Genomic DNA, 19,536 nt, shown 5'->3' with positions numbered 1-19,536 from the left:
AATCCACAACTGCTTCACGAACGACAACATTATGCTCCGAGGATTACAGCGTGGGCAGCAATTTCCAGTCACGGACTTACTGCACCCTTTTCTTTGAAGAAACTGTGAACACCGAGCGTTATTTGAGCATGCTTCGCAATAGCTTCATTCCACAGCTTCTTGCTACTGCCTTGCCCTTCAACACGCAGTGGTTCATGCAAGATGGAGCAAGGCCACATACTACAAACACTGTGTTGGAGTTTTTACACAAGCATTCGACATGCGGATCATTTCACTCAGGTTTCCAGGTCTCTTCAATGACGGACAAAATTGGCCCCCCAATAGTCCAGACCTCAAGCCATGTGACTTTTTTCTTTGGGGGTATCTAAAGGAAAAATTTTTCCCGAAGCGTCCAAGGGATTTAACGGAGCTCAGAAGACTTATTCTTCAAGCTTGCAGTGAAATTACGGAAGACATGTGCCGTAGGGTAATCACTAACTTCACTGTTCGTTTGAAGGAAGTTAGGAAACGAAATGATGGACATATTGAGCATGTGCTGAGTTAGAACAAATCTCCATAGACGGCTCTTCATTGTAGTATTTGTTCCTTTCAGATTGTATTGACAACAAAAACAAAATGGTAACACATTTCGTGCTCCACCCTGTAGTTCATGAACATCATACAGCGGAGATGCTGTGCTGCAGACAGGCACAACAAAAAGAAAGTAAGCTTTCGTTCAACAAGGCGTTCATCGGATCTAGACAACATACTGATTTCCGATGAAAGTCTTGTTGGCCTAAAGCTTAGTTTCTGACAGTCTTTTTGTTGTGCCTATCTGCGACTCAGCAGCCACGCTATAAGGTGATTAACAACTATCCTTTTCATAATATTGCCATCCCCGATCTTCTATTGTTCAATTTATAAACACCCTGTACCGTACATCAAAACCACACCTGCTCGACAGTACTATTATTAAAAATATCCGGGAAATGTTACAGTTTATTCGTATCACGGGTATGTTATGTGTCACTACTTATTGTTCGCAGAGTACTTGTATAGTGACTGTTGACAATCAGATCACTGTTCCGTTCGATATAAATAGCAGTCACGATAATTGCTAACCGAAAATGTTCGCTTTTAGAGTGATGTATATGTAACAAATACTCTGTTGTAGTTATAATTATCGCTTTGTCCGTTATCTCATGCGCTGCACAGTCGTCGGAGATTTACTGCGCCAAATATAATACAGTACACTCGTAGTAGCGCTGCGCCAGCCGTTACGTCGTCTCCGCTTCCTGTACAATCCTGAGCCTCTTAGAATTTTTCTGACAGAAGAGGCATTCTGGGTGAGAATAGATCAACTGGCAGGAAGCCTGAACAGCCTTTTGAGATCAGGATAGCGTACACACTACCGCTTGGCGAGTTGCATCATAACGATAGCTGTCGTTTTTGCAGCCGCCGCAAATGTTTGGCTGTTTGTGACAGTTAATTATGATGTTCTATTTGAGAGACGAGGTACTCGCAAAAATGCAGACGAGGTACGGATTCGACTACTACATATCGTAGAAACAATACGAATCCTCGGTAGTATAGTGGTTAGTATCCCCGCCTGTCACGCGGGAGACCCGGGTTCGATTCCCGGCCGGGGAGAGTATTTTAAAAATCTCTGTTACATTGGTACATAAACATACTACTGGAAATACAGTACAGAACTATGCGTCCGATTGTAACAGCAGAGTACCTGCTACATCCAGATTTTAAAATAAAGCAGCAGTAGAATGCATCAAACCGGTCTCAACTATTGTTACTGTATTTCCTGCCACACCGCAAAATTAACAAAATTGATATCGATTGTAGCGAACTGTGTACCTAAAACTGAATACAAGCAAATAACACGAAATTACTGTGCAATGAACTTTTGACATGAAGTCAAACAACAAAACGAATGTGAAAGGAAAATTTACTACTTGGAAAAATTGAAGCAGACCAAAGTCATAAATTTTATACCTCACTGTTATCTTTGTACATCGTTACAAGATAAAAAGTTTTATGATATTGTTTAAAAAAAGTTTCAAAACGGAGATGGGGTAGGAGTAATACGTTCTCATCTGGCTTTGGGTGATAGCGCAGTGTGACGGCCCTTCGCTAGTGTTACAGGCGAACAGAACCCCAGGACGTGTAAATTGTGCCCAGCGAAAACTGCGCCTGCGCGAAAAGCTATAAAACTTGCATCCAGGATTCCTGGAAATTATCGACTCACTGAGTCACGGCCTACCTCCACCCCAAGGATGGAAATCCTCCATATGCCTCCAGTAATGTGTCGCTTAGTGATGGGAACAACCGAATTCAGTCGTTTGCTGGAAAGCAATAGACTCTGTAGATTGTAGCTCTACGTATTGGTTGAATTATTGATTCATCCTTTTGAGTGAAACCGGTTCATGGGAGCTACAGAATGGAAAGAATCTAATCAGTCAGTTGTAGTTTTGCTATCGGCTGGATAATTATTCATTTACTTCTTTCATGTGTAACCAGTACTTAGGGAGGAACCGAATGAAAAGTCAACACACACAATCTGGTGGTGCTTTGCGCACTGAGTTAGTCTTTCTTGTTCTTAAAGTGAATGAAACCAGTCTTTAATTTTTCTGTCAGATGAAGCACGTGTTCAACTGATCAGTGGTTTGGCTGACTGAGCTGTCCAGTTATCCTTTTGAGCGAAACCAGTCTGTAGTACTTTCATTATGTGAAGTAAATACAAACTGGGTGGGGGGTACAAACACGTGCCCCTAACCCCACCCCCACGTGTGCATGAAATGGATGCGCCAAAGTTAAAATAAGCCATATACACATTAATGTAATTATGTACCGAATGACTGATCCTTCTCTTAACCATTTAAAACTTATATGTAGATTGCTGTGCATTTGATTGTTCCACCAGGTACAGGTACAACATGTAACTAATAAAGCTTCGGTGGGAGTGAGTATAGTTAACGAAGCAGAAGAGAAATCTGTATTAGATCCAGCAATTGAAGCTGGAAAGAAATAAAGAGAAACAGGTAATCGTAGACGAAAGGTTAATACTAAACCACGTACGACTACAACTACTACCGCAAGCTCCACAACAACAACTAGTACACCAGGAGCATGAACTTATCAAAAAGATTTAAAACCATTAAGAAGTACGATGAGAGATCGGGATGTTGAGGAATTTCTGCAGGAGACGGACGATGATGAGTTACTGGATATGTTAACTTGAAATCAGACAATGAATTGTAAAAAATATATTTTTATTTTTTAATAAAACGTAAGTACAAAATATTGTATTATTTTTCAATTAAATCAAGATCAATAAACATATCATACAGTATCATTGGATGTAATTCTTTTACAAGTCTCCTTTTCCATTTTTTCCAATAATGTTTTACTATTCTTTTTTCACAAACAGGACTGTGAAACATTTCATGATTAGCACATAAAAGTTCAAGAGTTTTAGTTAACACAAATTCAGATTTGTACTTTACTTGAATGTTAGTGTTATTGCCAGAAAATACACATTTCAATGTTTCATAACTTCCAACATCAAAATTAGGATCATCCATTACAATTAATCTACTTGATGCACATTCTCGTAGTCCAAAGTTAACAAATTTATTATTCTTATCACAGCATCCTGCATTAATCAAAGCACTAGAACACACTCGTGCAAAAGTTGATTTAAAACTATTAGGAGGACCTATTAAAGATATGCAATTTTTTTTACCATTTGTGTGGTTAAGTTCAAAATGGTTCAAATGGCTCTGACCACTATGGGACTTAACATCTATGGCCATCAGTCCCCTAGAACTTAGAACTACTTAAACCTAACTAACCTAAGGACATCACACAACACCCAGCCATCACGAGGCAGAGAAAATCCCTGACCCCGCCGGGAATCGAACCCGGGAACCCGAGCGTGGGAAGCGAGAACGCTACCGCACGACCACGAGATGCGGGCTTGGTTAAGTACATTGAATATATTATTTACAAATTCAGCTCCACCCACTCTTTGTATCCTCGTTTAGTAGCACAAAGTACTCTAGGTTTCTTTACAAATGATAATTGTCTTACTCTTTATGTATCTTTCTCGTGCAATGGAACTGGTAATTCACTGAGTAAACAACACACGTTTACTCTCTCTTCGTTAGCATCACGACACCTAACCCAATTTGGATTTGCTTGTAAATATTCAGGATATAAAGATGTGCCTAATGCAGTTAGTAAAAATTCATTGTCTGAAGAGTCAGTTAATATTTCAGTATCACTGTCCGAAGATGACGAAGAACTGTCATCACTCATACCTTCTGTGTCGAGCGAGATGAGAGGCAGTGAAAACAGATCGAAGACGTGAAGATTGACGTTTACAGTGACCTCCTGTGACCCAGCAGACCAGGCAGCGACTGTAAAAGTGCCCACCCATTATGTGTCCCATTAAATATTCAACTCAGGGGAAAAACCTCTGATAACTTTGCTACAGCAGCAGCAACCGCAATCGCGTCCGAATGGGATTGCGGTTGCTGCTGCTGCTGCTGCTGTAGCAAGCTATCAGAAGGTTTCTGCTGGATGTTAATATACTGGGTGATCAAAAAAAAAATCAATATAAATTTGAAAACTTAATAAACCACGGAATAATGTAGATAGGTAAAAACTGACACATATGCTTGGAATGAGATGGGGTTTTATTAGAACCAAAAAACACCCCATATTGCTAGACGCGTGAAAGATCTCCTGCGCACGTAGTTTGGTGATGATCGTGTGCTCAGCCACCACTTTCGTCATGCTTGGCCTCCCAGGTCCCCGGACCTGAGTCCGTGCGATTATTGGCTTTGGGGTTACCTGAAGTCCCAAGTGTATCGTGATCGACCCACATCTCTAGGGATGCTGAAAGACAACATCCGATGCCAATGCCTCACCATAACTCCGGACATGCTTTACAGTGCTGTTCACAACATTATTCCTGGACTACAGCTATTGTTGAGGAATGATGGTGGACATATTGAGCATTTCGTATAAAGAACATCATCTTTCCTTTGTCTTACTTTGTTATGCTAATTATTGCTATTCTAATCAGATGAAGCGCCATCTATCGGACATTTTTTGTACATTTGTATTTTTTTGGTTCTAATAAAACCCTATGTCATTCCAAGCATATGTGCCAATTTGTACCTGTCTATCTACAATATTCCGTGATTTATTCAGTTTTCAAATTTATACTGACTTTTTGATCACCCGTTATATTCTGGGGGTTGATTTTTATGCGGTTTAGTTGGTTTGTTGTTGTGTTAGCGTCAATGTGGAAGGAATTAGGTCTTTCATTAGTTTTTATTCTTTTTTATGGTTTAATAGTGCTATTGTTGTATTGGGTTCACGTGCAAGAGAAATTGACTTATGACATTGTAAAAACAATGAAGAATGGCATGGTGGTCATGGCGTCACCGTAAAGGACGTCAACATATTGCTCTGCTTGAGCAAACATAGTTCCTTTACGGGGTACGAGCGGAAGAAGAAATACGTGCCAGAATTTTGCGACTGTTTTTATTTTGTTTTACTGAGAAGGATTTAATTAAAAACCAATTTAAAAATTAAAAACCATTTTTTTGATCTAGCAACCTACATCCCACTCGATCAACGTCAACGTCCTGTCGCTATCAGAGCTAGGGTTGCAGCCAGTGCGAAAAGGTGGCGCGAGCTAGTCGCCGGTAGTGCAGGTTCCGGCAGCACTGCGCATGTGCTGATCTCCGCCACACCTCCTTACACCGGCTGCTGCGTTCGCGCCATCTCCTCGCGCCGGCTGTAACCCTGGCCCTGCTAGCAGCACGAGCAGGTTACGGCGGCGGCGTTACGCACCCGCACCGACAGATACTGTTTCCTTTTTTTTTAGGGGTACGAGCGGAAGTAAAAATACGTGCCAGAATTTTGCGACTGTTTTTATTTTGTTTTACTGAGAAGGATTTAATTAAAAACCAATTACAAAATTAAAAACCATTTTTTTAATCTAGCAACCTGCATCCCACTCGATCAACGTCAGCGTCCTGGCGCTATCAGAGCCAGGGTTACAGCCGGTGCGAAGAGGTGGTGCGGGCCAGTCGCCGCTAGTGCAGGTTCCGACAGCACTGTGCATGTGCTGATCTCCGTCACACTTAACACCGGTTGCTGCATTCGCGCCGGCCAGCACGCCACCTCCTCGCGCCGGTTGTAACCCTGGCCCTGCTAGCAGCACGAGCAGGCTACGTCGGCGGCGTTACGCACCCGCCCCGACCCGACTGTGTGTGTCTTTTTTGTTTCTTTTTTTGCCCCCAAGGAAAAGGTTAGAAAAAAGTGGTGTGTGTAAGTGAAATTATTCAGACCCCATAGACTGAGTGGAAGTATTCATTTAACTGGTAACCGAGACGTACTAGGGTCAGTTGGTTGTCTCACATTAAGTGAAACAACTGAGTCAGACATGGAGAGTTACTAACTAGTTTTTCCATTCGGCTGTAGGAAAAAACAATCGACTGGTCAGTCGGTTGTTGACAAGAGTCAGTTGTTTCCTCACTAGTGGTCGTGCCACCCTGTCCACTCTGCGTCCACGTCGCTATGCGACGCCAACGTCTGCCGGTGGAGAAGAGCAACAATTAACGTCATCTTTACCTTGCGCTGAAAATGTCGGTCTGAGAATTGTGCGACTGGCGAGGAATTTTAGTCCTCTATGTTCGACATAGCGTTTTTAAACATTCTCTTCCAGCCGTGCCTCTCTCACCCGACCTCGGAGTATGCTTTGATGTCGATATTAAGGTGTGGCTACCGATTTCGCTACAACTTTCCTCTTAGCCATTTGGCAACACAACAGGAACAACGTGTTCATGTTGTTTTCTTTCATACATGAAGTAAATTGTCTGCAGGTTTTTGATCGTTTTATCTCTATTCATTTTTTGTTGCAGCGTTTACCGGTAATCGAAAAAAAATGTATACTTAATCCTTTCATGATCAAAATTTATTTAGCATGTATTTGGAAAACGAAATGGTCAAAGCCTCTCTTCCTCTGGGATAAATACTCGTTATACACTTTCACTACTAAAACAATTTTAAGCTGACCGATTTTGAAAATAGGTGAAGTGGGACACACGTGTCCTGTGAACTTTACTAGATCCACGTTTTCATGTGGACCTAGGATTTTCAGAGTTACATTTATAAAATTAGAATGATTTTATCAAGATGACAATTACGGGAAAAAGTGTAAAAAATCCGTACCAAAACACATTTATTCTCCTGACAATGGATCACGAAAAATTTTAAGATGGAACCGAGATTCCACACACTTATGTTTCCCACATTTTAAGCAGTTTTCTGGGGCATATATATCCCACTGCATCCAAATTATATACAAACCAGTTGTGTAGTAATATTTCAGAACAATGTCTATGTTGTATAAGAAAACAGAAATAGTTACTTCAGACAATTTATGGAATGGAGATGGTGATATGATCTGGTTTTCGTAAAACAGACACACTACAAGTACACGCCAATCCATTTGACCACTAATGGTGTTCCATATTTCCACCCCATAGCCGGTAGTCGTTTTCTCCAAGTTCTGAAAGCATCTCTCTACATGCTAGCGCTAGACAGATATGAGCTGTAGATGTCGTAATGCTCAAAACTGCATATGGGACATATATATTCCATCAGCCATGCGAAGGTTAACCTGCAACATGAATACAATTTTTGTTAAATTTGTGTAATGTTAGTAACAAAAAGTGTTTTTATTGCGTGATATGTACCGGAGAATTTTTTGTTGCACTGAAACAAAAGGATGATAATCACGTGAAAACAGATAAACATAGGAGTGGTACCAATGCTACTGCTTCACCAAAAAGACAAATTTGGGAATTATGGTGCTGTGCAGTGTGGCTTCATTTTCATATCACACTGCCAGACACGAATTCAGTTTCAAAACATCAGACTACATGTAAACAAGTTAAAAAGCTATACGACCCAGGATGTTCACCTGTTGAACTAAAACCGAGGCAGTCATTGTTAACGTTATTTCGCAAAAAAAAAGAAGGTTCAGATGGCTCTGAGCACTACGGGACAACATCTGAGGTCATCAGTCCCCTAGAACTTAGAACTACTTAAACCTAAGTAACCTAAGGACATCACACACATCCATGCACCTTCCAGACTGTAGCGCCTAGAACAGCTCGGCGGCGTTATTTCGTCATTTATGTCTGATAATGTGTTGCATTCTTAGGGAAACATGAATTAAGTAACATTGAAACCTTCCCGTCTCCTCTATATCTCTCTTTTGTTACGCAACCTTCCCTTCTACAATAACCTATGAAACCTTCCCTTGGGATTTCTGTCTCTTGCTTAATAATAACAAATGAAATCTTCCCTTTGAAATTTATCCTATTTCTCAATCTTCGCATACAAATTTAAATGCTGCTTATTAAAAGTTAATTTCTGATTATTTCGACGAAACATAGAATGTCTCGCCGTCGTGGCCCTCAGTCGTTACCTGCAATAACCCAAAACTGTTCCTCACCTTTTTTACTGTTACTGCATCGCCATCTGACTGCTACATCGAACTGCGACATGAATATACTTACTCTGTTTCACTATACTCTATTAGCTGCTGGTGGACTGTCATAATAAGTGGCTGTATTTATTACCAAAGCTGACGTTATTCTTTAATAGCAAAACTGACGTTATTCTTTAATAGTAAAGCTGACATTATTCTTTAATTAATTTGACTGAAGTTAGGTAATTCATAGTTTTCTTGACAACAATAAAATTTTGCGAAGTTTTACATTGATGGTTTTTGAGATGGATTATAATCAGTAATGCAATATTGCTGGCAAAAATTAATTATATTCTGAATGAAATGATTTTACAAACGTTCAAATGGGACTTACTTTTTACAATACTCTTACAACTAGCAATGCGCAAACATACCTTCAGTAGTCTTGAGTTTCTCAAAAAAAAAAAATAATAATAATAATAATTCAATAACATTAGTTTAGTTATGATAATAGTTAGCTGATGTCTCTGTGCATCCGTTTATAATCTCTTGTAAACCATAGCTGGTGGCTGGCAGGCACACCGCTCCTCTCAACCTCTCGCTTCAGACCTGCCACAAACTCACTTCACATCTCGCTTACTACTGACTTCCTACAAACGCTAAAGTGCGGTCTCTCCTGCCAACAATGCTTTCTGGTGCAGACAATCCCTGCTACCATTACAAAATGTATCAATGCGCGGTCTTTCCCGCTCTTTTCTTAAAATGTATCCATACGCTGTCTCTCCCGCCCTTTTTAAAATTGTATCAATGTGCTGTCTCTCTTGCCAACATTTTTTCTGACCGTGGGAGGATTCAGGGCTGCGCCCTTTTGTTTGACAGCGGTAGAATGTGTTGGTCAGGAATGCAATTTTTGCCCTCTTGCTCCGTGCGTTATGAGTTATTTCGCTGCCTAGATAGCGGAATTCGTTAACTTCATGTACTTCGTAGTCACCGATCCTAATGTTAAGTTTCTCGCTCTTCTCGTTTCTGCTACTTCTCATTACTTGCGTAAGGATGATGTGGTCTGTTCGTATTCTGTACTCATTAGACTGTTCATTCCATTCAACAGGTCCTGTAATTTGTATTCACTTTCAGAGAGGATAGCAATTTCATCAGCGAATCGTAACATTGATACCCTTTCACCTTTCAATCCTACTTTTGAATCTCTCTTTCATTTCCGTAACTGCTTCTTCGATACATAGATTGAACAGCAGGAGTGAAAGACACCATTCCTGCCTTCCACCCTCCGTTCTTTGGCTTCCGCTCTTATAGTTCCATTTTTGTTCTTGTACGCATTACCGATCTGTCACTACAGCTTACCCCCGTTTTTCTCAGGATTTCGAACGTCTTTACCATTTTACATTGTCGAATGCTTGTTCCACGTCTACAAATCCTATGAATGTGTCTTTATATTTCTTCAGTCTTGCTTGGATTATCAACTACAATGAGGGTACTGCCTCTCTGGTACCTTTATCTTTCCTAAGCCAAACTGGACGTCATATATCCCTTTCCTCGGAGAATCGCCTTATTCATTACCTAATTTTCAACTCTCTTCTGTGGCACCTCAATTTTCTTTACTATTCTTCTGTATATCATTCTTGTCAGCTAGTTGGAAACATGAACTCTTAAGGTAACTGTGTGATAATTCTCGCAATTGTCGGCTTTTACAGTCAACGGAACTGTGTGGGTAATGTTTTTCCGAAAATCTGCTGGTAGATTAACTGTCTCATACATTCTACATACCAACATGAATAATCGTTTTGTCGCCATTTGCCCTAATGTTCTCAGAAATTCCGATGGAGTGTTGTCTATGCCTTCTGCCTTATTTGATCTTAGGTCTTCCAAAGCTCTTCTAAATTGTGTGTATAATACTTGATCCCTTATCTCTTCCTGTCGACTCCTGTGTCTTCTTCTGTCACGTCATCAGACAAATCTTCCTCCTCTTACAGGCCCTTAATGTACTCTTTCCACCCATCCGCTCTCTCGTCTCCATTTAATAGTGGATTTCCCATTCTACTCTTAATGTTACAGCCCCTGCACTTTTTGACTGTCCTATATGCTGAGTCAGTCCTTCTCATAATTATTTCTTTTTCGATTTCTTCACTTTTTCATGTAGCCATTTCGCCTCAGCCTCCCTGCACTTTCTATTTATTTCATTCCTAAGAGACTTGTATCTCCGTATTCCTGAATTCCCCTAAACACTTTTGTGCTTCTCCTTTCGTCGATCAACTGAAGTATTTCTTCAGTTCTCCACGGTTTCTTCTAATGACCTTCCTTTTACCTATGTCCGCCATGTGACTGCACTTTTTTGAGATGTCCATCCCTCTTCAACTGAACTACCTACTGAGCTATTCACTATCGCAGTATCCCCATTTCTTGGGGGTCACGATGAGAAGTGTTTGATCACTCACAATACAGCCCTTAATTGGCTCCCTCCGTTGTTCATCTCTGCTCCCGAGACAACATTTTGGCACAAACAGTGCTAGCCAGACTACTGTAGAGAATTGGCGGAAAGCACAGGCGGCTGCTGCCTGTGACGAGGGTACTGGGAACTTTGTACGAAACCACGACAAATGTCTAAATCGGCGCGGCGACTATTTAGTGAGGTAGTTGGAAGTTGTGGCTGACTTGCGAATAAAAATTTTTTGATTTTCACTGTGGTTTTTATTTCGCGACCGATCGGACATCACTTTCTGAATACGCCTCGCATATGGCCTCTGAATCGAAATGGTGCTCCTTCTTTCTGGACATGTCTGAAAGAACAGACACGATGCATATGCAATTAATATATTGTTCCACAAGACTGTCTTTACCATCAGTAGTATATGTGCACTGGATACTATTCACATCAAATCCAACATATATCGTTTTCTGCTTTTATTATTATTCACGTTTGGGCCCTACTGGACCACGCGAAGTACAATTACGGGGCATTCAGTTATTTTCTTTTAGACTTTCTCTCTGCCCAAATTGTTTTCATTCTCTCGGAATGAGCTCTTTTCCTTTCATCAGACCATGTGGTTCCAGTTTTCTTTGGTTTTTCAGCTTGACCAACTACCGTGTCATGAATTTTTTGCCTAAATAATTTTCTGTCTTGAATTTCATCTTGTTTTATATCTGCCTCTTTCATGTCCTCTTTTATAGCAGCAATCCATTTTATTGTCTCAAATTTAGCTTTACTTCGATTTTCGTAGAATTCCACTACTTGTTTAGTTAGTCTGGTAGCATCCATTCTTTTAATATGCCCATAAAATTTTAATCTGCGTTTTTTCATATCCGAATATATGCTGGTGTATTGTTGAATTTCACTATTTGCTCTTAGCCTGTATGTTCCTTCTTCAGTATATTTTGGACCTAGAATTTTTCTGATTACTTTTCATTCTCTTTTTTGGATTTCTTGAATGTCCTTTTTTCTGTTTAAAATTAGCGTTTCAGCCCCATAAAGGCACTCTGGTTTTATGACCGTGTTGTAATGTCTCAATTTAGAGTACCTCGAGAGACATTTTTTGTTGTAGATGTCTTTTGTAAGTCTAAAAGCTGTCTCCATCTTTTTGACAACGAATTTCATTTCCAATTTTTTCTAGACCAGTCTCTGAGATTGTTTCACCTAAATATTTGAATTGCGAAACTCTTTTGATTTTTCCATACTTAGTTTCCAAAAGTTTGGGTGCCAGTTTGTTGCTAGTCATATACTGTGTTTTTTTCAAATGAGATTTGGAGACCTACTCTTTCTGCTGTTTCTTTAAGAATTTCTATTTGTTTCTGAGCAATTTGGATGTCCTGCGTTAGAATAACCAAGTCGTCTGCAAAGGCCAAACAGTCTATTCGAATATTTGTTCGTCCTAATTTCACTGGTTGGTCAATTTTGAACTCCAATTTTCGTTCGCGCCACTCTTGTATTACTTTTTCTAGAACGCAGTTAAATAGCAACGGAGAGAGTCCATCACCTTGCCTCACGCCTGTTTTTATTTCAAAGGATTCTGAAATTTCTCCTCTGAACTTTACTTTTGATTTTGTACCAGTTAGCGTGTCTCTGATAATTGCCGTGGTTTTAGGATCCAGGCCTTGTTCTTTCACAATTTGGAAAAGAGATTCACGATCCACTGAGTCATAAGCCTTTCTAAAATCTACAAAGGTACAAACTAGTTTTTTATTGTAAATTTTTTGATGTCTGAGAATTAGTTTGAGGACTAAAATCTGTTCTGGGCAAGATCTATTTGGCCTGAAACCTGCTTGATATTCGCCAATTTTCCATTCAAGTAGTTGTTGTGCTCGGTTCAGAAGACATTGAGAGAGGATTTTGTATGTGACTGGAAGAAGAGAAATTCCTCTGTAATTATTAACATCAGTTTTGTCTCCCTTCTTATGAAGTGGGTGAATCAAGGCGGTTTTCCATTCATCAGGAATTTTTTCAGTTTGCCAAATGTTTTGCATGATTGAAGTAATTTCTTTAACGGTTTTTGGACCAGCTGCCTTTAAAAGTTCTGCAACAATTCCATCTTCACCAGATGCTTTGTTGTTTTTCAACTTATGAATTTCTTTAATGATTTCCTCTTCATTTGGTGCAAGTGAAACTGGATTGCATTGTTGGGGAATTTTTGGTGGAAATCTTTCTGTGGGCTCGGGGCAATTTAGAAGATTCTTAAAATATTTAGAAAGTTCTTTGCAATTTTCTTGGTTGTTAAGAGCCAACTGTCCATTTTCCTTCTTGAAGCAAAGATTCTGGGGTTGGTACCCCTTTATTTTGGTTTTAAAAGTTTTATAAAAATTTCTGGTATTGTATTTCTGAAAATCTTCTTCAATTTCTAAGAGTTGACTATTCTCATATTGTCTTTTTGTTTGTCTAATTAGTTTTGAAGTGTCTTTTCTAGTTGTCAGGAATATATCATATGTGTCTTCTGCCTTGTTGCTATTCCATGCTTTAAATGTCTCTTGTCTGGCTTTGATTGCATGATCACAGTTTTAATTCCACCAAGCATGTTTCTTGTGTTTTCGTAAAGGAATTTGATCTTGAGCTGTTTTGATAATCTTGTGTTTGAGTTGTTCCCAATTTTGTGCACTTGTTTTGTCAAATTCGTCTGCTAATAATGATGGTTGGATTTTACTGGTGTCAAATTTGGGGATTAATGGTGTCCCTTTGTTGAAATTTTGGGGTTTTAGCTTTAGTTTCACACGGGTTAAGTAATGGTCTGAGTCAATATTGGCGCCTTTACGAACTTGAACATTTGAAATTTCTTTGTGACATGGATACGAGATTGCAATATGGTCAATTTGGAATTCACCTATGTCCTTGTTAGGTGATCGCCATGTCTTTTGTTTTGAAGGTTTTTTCTTAAAATGACTTGACATAATTTTGAGATTGAAATTTCTGCAAAATTCTACCAGCCTCTTTCCATTTTGATTGGTCCATTTATGTGCAGGGAATTCACCGACCGTTTTTCTAAATTTTCTCTCTTTCCCTAACTGTGAATTAAAATCACCCATTAAAATCTTTACATAATTTTGAGGAATTTTGGAGACTGTATTCTCTAACACTTCCCATGACTTATTTACTTTTTCTGGATTTGTTTTATTCTCCTGGTTGATAGGCATGTGTGCGTTAATTAAACACTACATTTTATTTGCGCATTTCATGGAAATTGTCATTAGTCTGTTGTTTACTGGATTTACTTCGATTACGGAGCCAAGAATGTCTTGCGAAATTGCGAATGCAACACCCAGATGCGGAGTGTTTTTAAGAATTCTTTTGTCTGTTTTACTTTTAAACAATCGGTAGTTTGCAAAATCCATGGTATTCTCATCAGGCAACCTTGTTTCTTGCAGGGCTAAAATTTTGATATTTTGTTCTTTTAGTGTGTCTCCTAATTTATAGAGTTTTCCTGGTGTCAAGAGAGAGTTAATATTGATAGTTCCAAAAAATGTTTCGACCTTGGGCATGAGTCGGTCAAAAGACTTCGATTTCCTCTGGTTTGGGATATAGCGTTTCAGCCTAGTCTCCCCAGAATCCGATAGACTAGTTGCGCCACTGATGGCGGAGGATTTGTTACCACCTGGGGTAATTTTGTAATTACTAAAACGCTCCATAATAGTACTTAGAATCAAAGGGTTGAGCTCAGAAAAGCTCCGTGGTTAAGACTGGAGTGGTTAGTTCCAGAATTTGTATTACGGCCGCACCTCTGGTGAACAGACGCCGACCACAGTGCCGCTTGTTACAAGTCAGACGCAAGGTGGATTTATTGTATTATGTGCCTCTTCCGCTAGTTCCACCGTACCGAGATTCGTTCTCTCCGCCTTCACTACCGTTGAGGTCTTCGCTGTAACCCTAGCAAAGGGGCCCTGACAGAGTACTATCACCCGGGCCAGGTGAACTCTGGTTTTTTAAACGAGGTTGTTACTCCTCCCCCTCCTCCTTCCTCATCACTTGCATAATGAGGCCCCGGGCTTGGGACCGGTACAGCGGAGTTCGTTTTCTGCTTTATTAATTTATTTTTAATTCCGTTAGTCACAATGGGATTTAGTTTACTGTGCCTTTATTTTAAGATTGGTGAAAGTTTTAGTTAGCCTTCTCTTTCCTTATGACCTCCTCTATAAACAACCAGATTTGCAGACGAATTAGCAATTTGGCTCTGAAGTTTTTCGTGTCGAAGTTCTTGTGTAAAAAGTTCCTTGTATATTTGCTGCTTCAAGTTCGAATAAAACTCCAAGCTGTCGATGATTGCCTCCATCACGATCATCGTCAAGGGCTAAAGCAGGCTGTTGTGAACTGCCGAGGCTACTACTATTCTACCCACTGGATGGTAGCTGATTAACTCTGTTGCGTCATAATGACAGCACGGAAATGGCGCGTGCCGGTTTTTTTTTTCTTTTGTTGGCATTTCATTCCTCTCTCCTTACATGGAGACACGTTGCCGCTCTTCAGCTATATGAGAGTAAAAAGCTTAAAACATATTAGAAACTTGGACACATCTTTGACAAAATGAATGTTTGACACAATAAAAAGGCATAGATTAAGTTGCATAATTTAAAATATAAAAGGCGGATTGGTTGATTAAGTAAAAGATTGACACAGATGAAATGGCAAATGAATGTTTCGCAAAAGATAAGAGACAGGGACAGTTGTATAAGTTAAAAAAGTAAAAAGCTGGTTTGTTGACTGATTAAGATAGTGACACACATTAGTGAAGTATTGATTGGGCTTAGACTGCCAGGAAGAGGGGTATGATGGGACAACAGCAGTTGGGGTAGTGCATAAGAGGGTGTTTGTGTGGACAGATGCAGGAAACTGAATAGGGGTGCTGTTGAGACGAAGCCTTAGGGTGTGATTGAAGAGGAAGGGAGCCCTGAGTGGGGGAGATGGGATAGGTTCCGTTTAGATGCGGTAGGACTGGTACACGTCAGGGTGGATTTAGTGGTTGGATAAAACAGCACTCCGCCTTCAGGCCACAAGTGGCCCATCGGGACCATACGACCGCCGTGTCATCCTCAGCTGAAGATGCGGATAGGAGGGGCGTGTGGTCAGCACACCGCTCTCCCGGTCGTTGTGATGGTTTTCTTTGACCGGAGCCGCTACTATTCGGTCGAGTAGCTCCTCAATTGGAATCACGAGACTGTGTGCACCCCGAAAAATGGCAACTGCACATGGCGGTTGGATGGTCACCCATCCAAGTGCCGACCACGCCCGACAGCGCTTAAATTGATTCTTTGACTGAATATTATGGACTAGCAATAAGGAGAAATGTAGGATATTTGGAGAACATGAGACGAGTTGTTTGGGCAACATGGTTTCACAGAGTGTCAACAGATGAAACCCCACAGTATCGTTTGTGTCCAAAAGGGGAAGATTCGTAGTGCAAGTACTGGTTGAGCAATGCTACAGGCATACAATATACCCACAAACATCCCTTACCACTTGCTGTAATGGAGGCAATTAGGCCTATATATAGTGATCTGGCAAATGAAAATCTACTTAGGAAATGTATGCACGGTCTCTCTCAGAATGCAAATCAAAGCTTCAACAGCTGTATGTGGGACAGAATACCCAAAACTGTATTTGTTCGGCTGAGCGTGCTGAAGTTGGAGTGATGGATTGATAATAACATTCAATGATGGTACAATTTCAAGGATCAATGTTATGAAGAAACTGAACATCCAGAAGGGAAGGAGTATAAGCGGAGGGTAACCAAAGCAAGGACAGCTGCAGAAGCTGCTACCAAGGAGTCACGGATAAAGGAAAAATGAAGACAAAGAATATGGAGGATAAAGAAACAGGAGGACAACTGGAGTATGCAGCTGGAATGTTCTAAACGAGCAAAGTGGCAAGTAAATAAATCTGTAAATCTTCTTTTGCGATTAACCGAAAAGTTGAACTTCAATCATTCTTTCTTCTAAATGACTGAAGTTAAACTTACAAAAATTGCTAAAGATATTTGTAATAACCTCCTCTACTTCCCTTCCCTACTATTTCCTGAAAAATTTATAACATGATGATGATGCCGTGAAATTTGAGTTACATTTTTAAATATTTTTGTTGTAGTAAAATAAAGTACTTTCCACGGATCAGCATCAGGGAAGGAAATTGGAGGTATAAAACACGCATCTGACTGTTGTGTGTGGTACCAAAGGAAATGCTACCGCAGTGAAATAGTGCTCCGTTTTTTATACTTTTATAAACAAGAAGGTACCCGTGGTCTAGGGGTAGCGTCTGTGATTCATAATCAAACCCGATCCCGGGTTCGATCCCCGCCACTGCCTAAATTTTGATAAATAATCAGCATTGGCGGCCGAAGACTTCCGGCATAAGAAGTCAGCCTCATTCTGCCAACGGCCTTGTCAAAGAGGGCGGAGGAGCGGATAGAGGTTCAGGGCACTCTCTTGTCCTAGGGGTGGGAAGTTGCCCCTAAAGGCGGAAGAATCAGCAATGATCAACGACATGAGGATGCAGAAAGCAATGGAAACCACTGCATTAAAGACACGTAACGTGTATCCACAGGAAATGTGGCCTGTATTTGAAAAAGTGTCATGATGATCTCTCCATTGGTAAAAGATTCCGGAATAGTCCCCCATTCGGATCTCCGGGAGCGGAATGCCAAGAGCGAGGTTACCATGAGAAAAAAGATTGAATAATCAACGAAAGGATAACGTTCTACAAGTCGGGGCGTGGAATGTCATAAGCTTGAACGTGGTAGGGTAACTAGAAAATCTGAAAAGGGAAATGCAAAGGCTCAATCTAGATATAGTAGGGATCAGTGAAGTGAAGTGGAAGGAAGACAAGGATTTCTGGTCAGATGAGTATCGGGTAATATCAACAGCAGCAGAAAATGGTATAACAGGTGTAAGATTCATTATGAATAGGAAGGTAGGGCAGAGGGAGTGTTACTGTGAACAGTTCAGTGACCGGGTTGTTCTAATCAGAATCGACAGCAGACCAACACCGACAACGATAGTTCAGGTACACATGCCGACGTCGCAAGCTGAAGATGAACAGATAGAGAAAGTGTATGAGGATATTGAAAGGGTAATGCAGTATGTAAAGGGGGACGAAAATCTAATAGTCATGGGCGACTGGAATGCAGTTGTAGGGGAAGGAGCAGAAGAAAAGATTACAGGAGAATATGGGCTTGGGACAAGGAATGCAAGAGGAGAAAGACTAATTGAGTTCTGTAGCCAGTTTCAGCTAGTAATAGTGAATACCCTGTTCAAGAATCACAACAGGAGGAGGTATACTTGGAAAAGGCCGGGAGATACGGGAAGATTTCAATTAGATTACGTCATGGTCAGACAGAGATTCCGAAATCAGATACTGGATTGTAAGGCGTATCCAGGAGCAGATATAGACTCAGATCACAATATAGTAGTGATGAAGAGTAGGCTGTAGTTCGAGACATTAGTCAGGAAGAATCAATACGCAAAGAAGTGGGATACGGAAGTACTAAGGAATGACGAGATACGTTTGAAGTTCTCTAACGCTATAGATACAGCAATAAGGAATAGCGCAGTAGGCAGTACAGTTGAAGAGGAATGGACATCTCTAAAAAGGGCCATCACAGAAGTTGGGAAGGAAAACATAGGTACAAAGAAGGTAGCTGCGAAGAAACCATGGGTAACAGAAGAAATACTTCAGTTGATTGATGAAAGGAGGAAGTACAAACATGTTCCGGGAAAATCAGGAATACAGAAATACAAGTCGCTGAAGAATGAAATAAATAGGAAGTGCGGGGATGCTCAGACGAAATGGCTGCAGGAAAAATGTGAAGACATCGAAAAAGATATGATTGTCGGAAGGACAGACTCAGCATACAGGAAAGTCAAAACAACCTTTGGTGACATTAAAAGCAACGGTGGTAACGTTAAGAGTGCAACGGGAATTCCACTGTTAAATGCAGAGGAGAGAGCAGATAGGTGGAAAGAATACATTGAAAGCCTCTATGAGGGTGAAGATTTGTCTGATGTGATAGAAGAAGAAACAGGAGTCGATTTAGAAGAGATAGGGGATCCAGTATTAGAATCGGAATTTAAAAGAGCTTTGGAGGTCTTACGGTCAAATAAGGCAGACGGGATAGATAACATTCCATCAGAATTTCCAAAATCATTGGGGGAAGTGGCAACAAAACGACTATTCACGTTGGTGTTTAGAATATATGAGTCTGGCGATATACCATCTGACTTTCGGAAAAGCATCATCCACACAATTCCGAAGACGGCAAGAGCTGAGAATTATCGCACAATCAGCTTAACAGCACATGCATCGAAGCTGCTTACAAGAATAATATACAGAAGAATGGAAAAGAAAATTGAGAATGCGCTAGGTGACGATCAGTTTGGCTTTAGGAAAAGTAAAGGGACGAGAGAGGCATTTCTGATGTTACGGCTAATAATGGAAGCAAGGCTAAACAAAAATCAAGACACTTTCATAGGATTTGTCGACCTGGAAAAGCGTTCGACAATATAAAATGGTGCAAGCTGTTCGAGATTCTGAAAGAAGTAGGGAT

The 19,536-nt window shown here is 40.4% G+C and overlaps 1 non-coding gene across 1 annotated transcript; it reads left to right on the top strand.

Moving 5' to 3' along the window:
- The first annotated feature begins 1,557 nt into the window (after positions 1-1,557).
- Trnad-guc (transfer RNA aspartic acid (anticodon GUC)) lies at positions 1,558-1,629 on the top strand. Its single transcript has one exon. It is a non-coding gene; the product is annotated as a tRNA-Asp (tRNA).
- The last annotated feature ends 17,907 nt before the right edge of the window (positions 1,630-19,536 follow it).

This window comes from Schistocerca serialis, chromosome 10, assembly GCF_023864345.2.
Source record: "Schistocerca serialis cubense isolate TAMUIC-IGC-003099 chromosome 10, iqSchSeri2.2, whole genome shotgun sequence".
Taxonomy (NCBI): Eukaryota; Metazoa; Arthropoda; class Insecta; order Orthoptera; family Acrididae; genus Schistocerca; species Schistocerca serialis.
The sequence above is the reverse complement of the archived record's forward strand: the minus strand, read 5'-3'. Positions and strand labels throughout refer to the sequence as shown.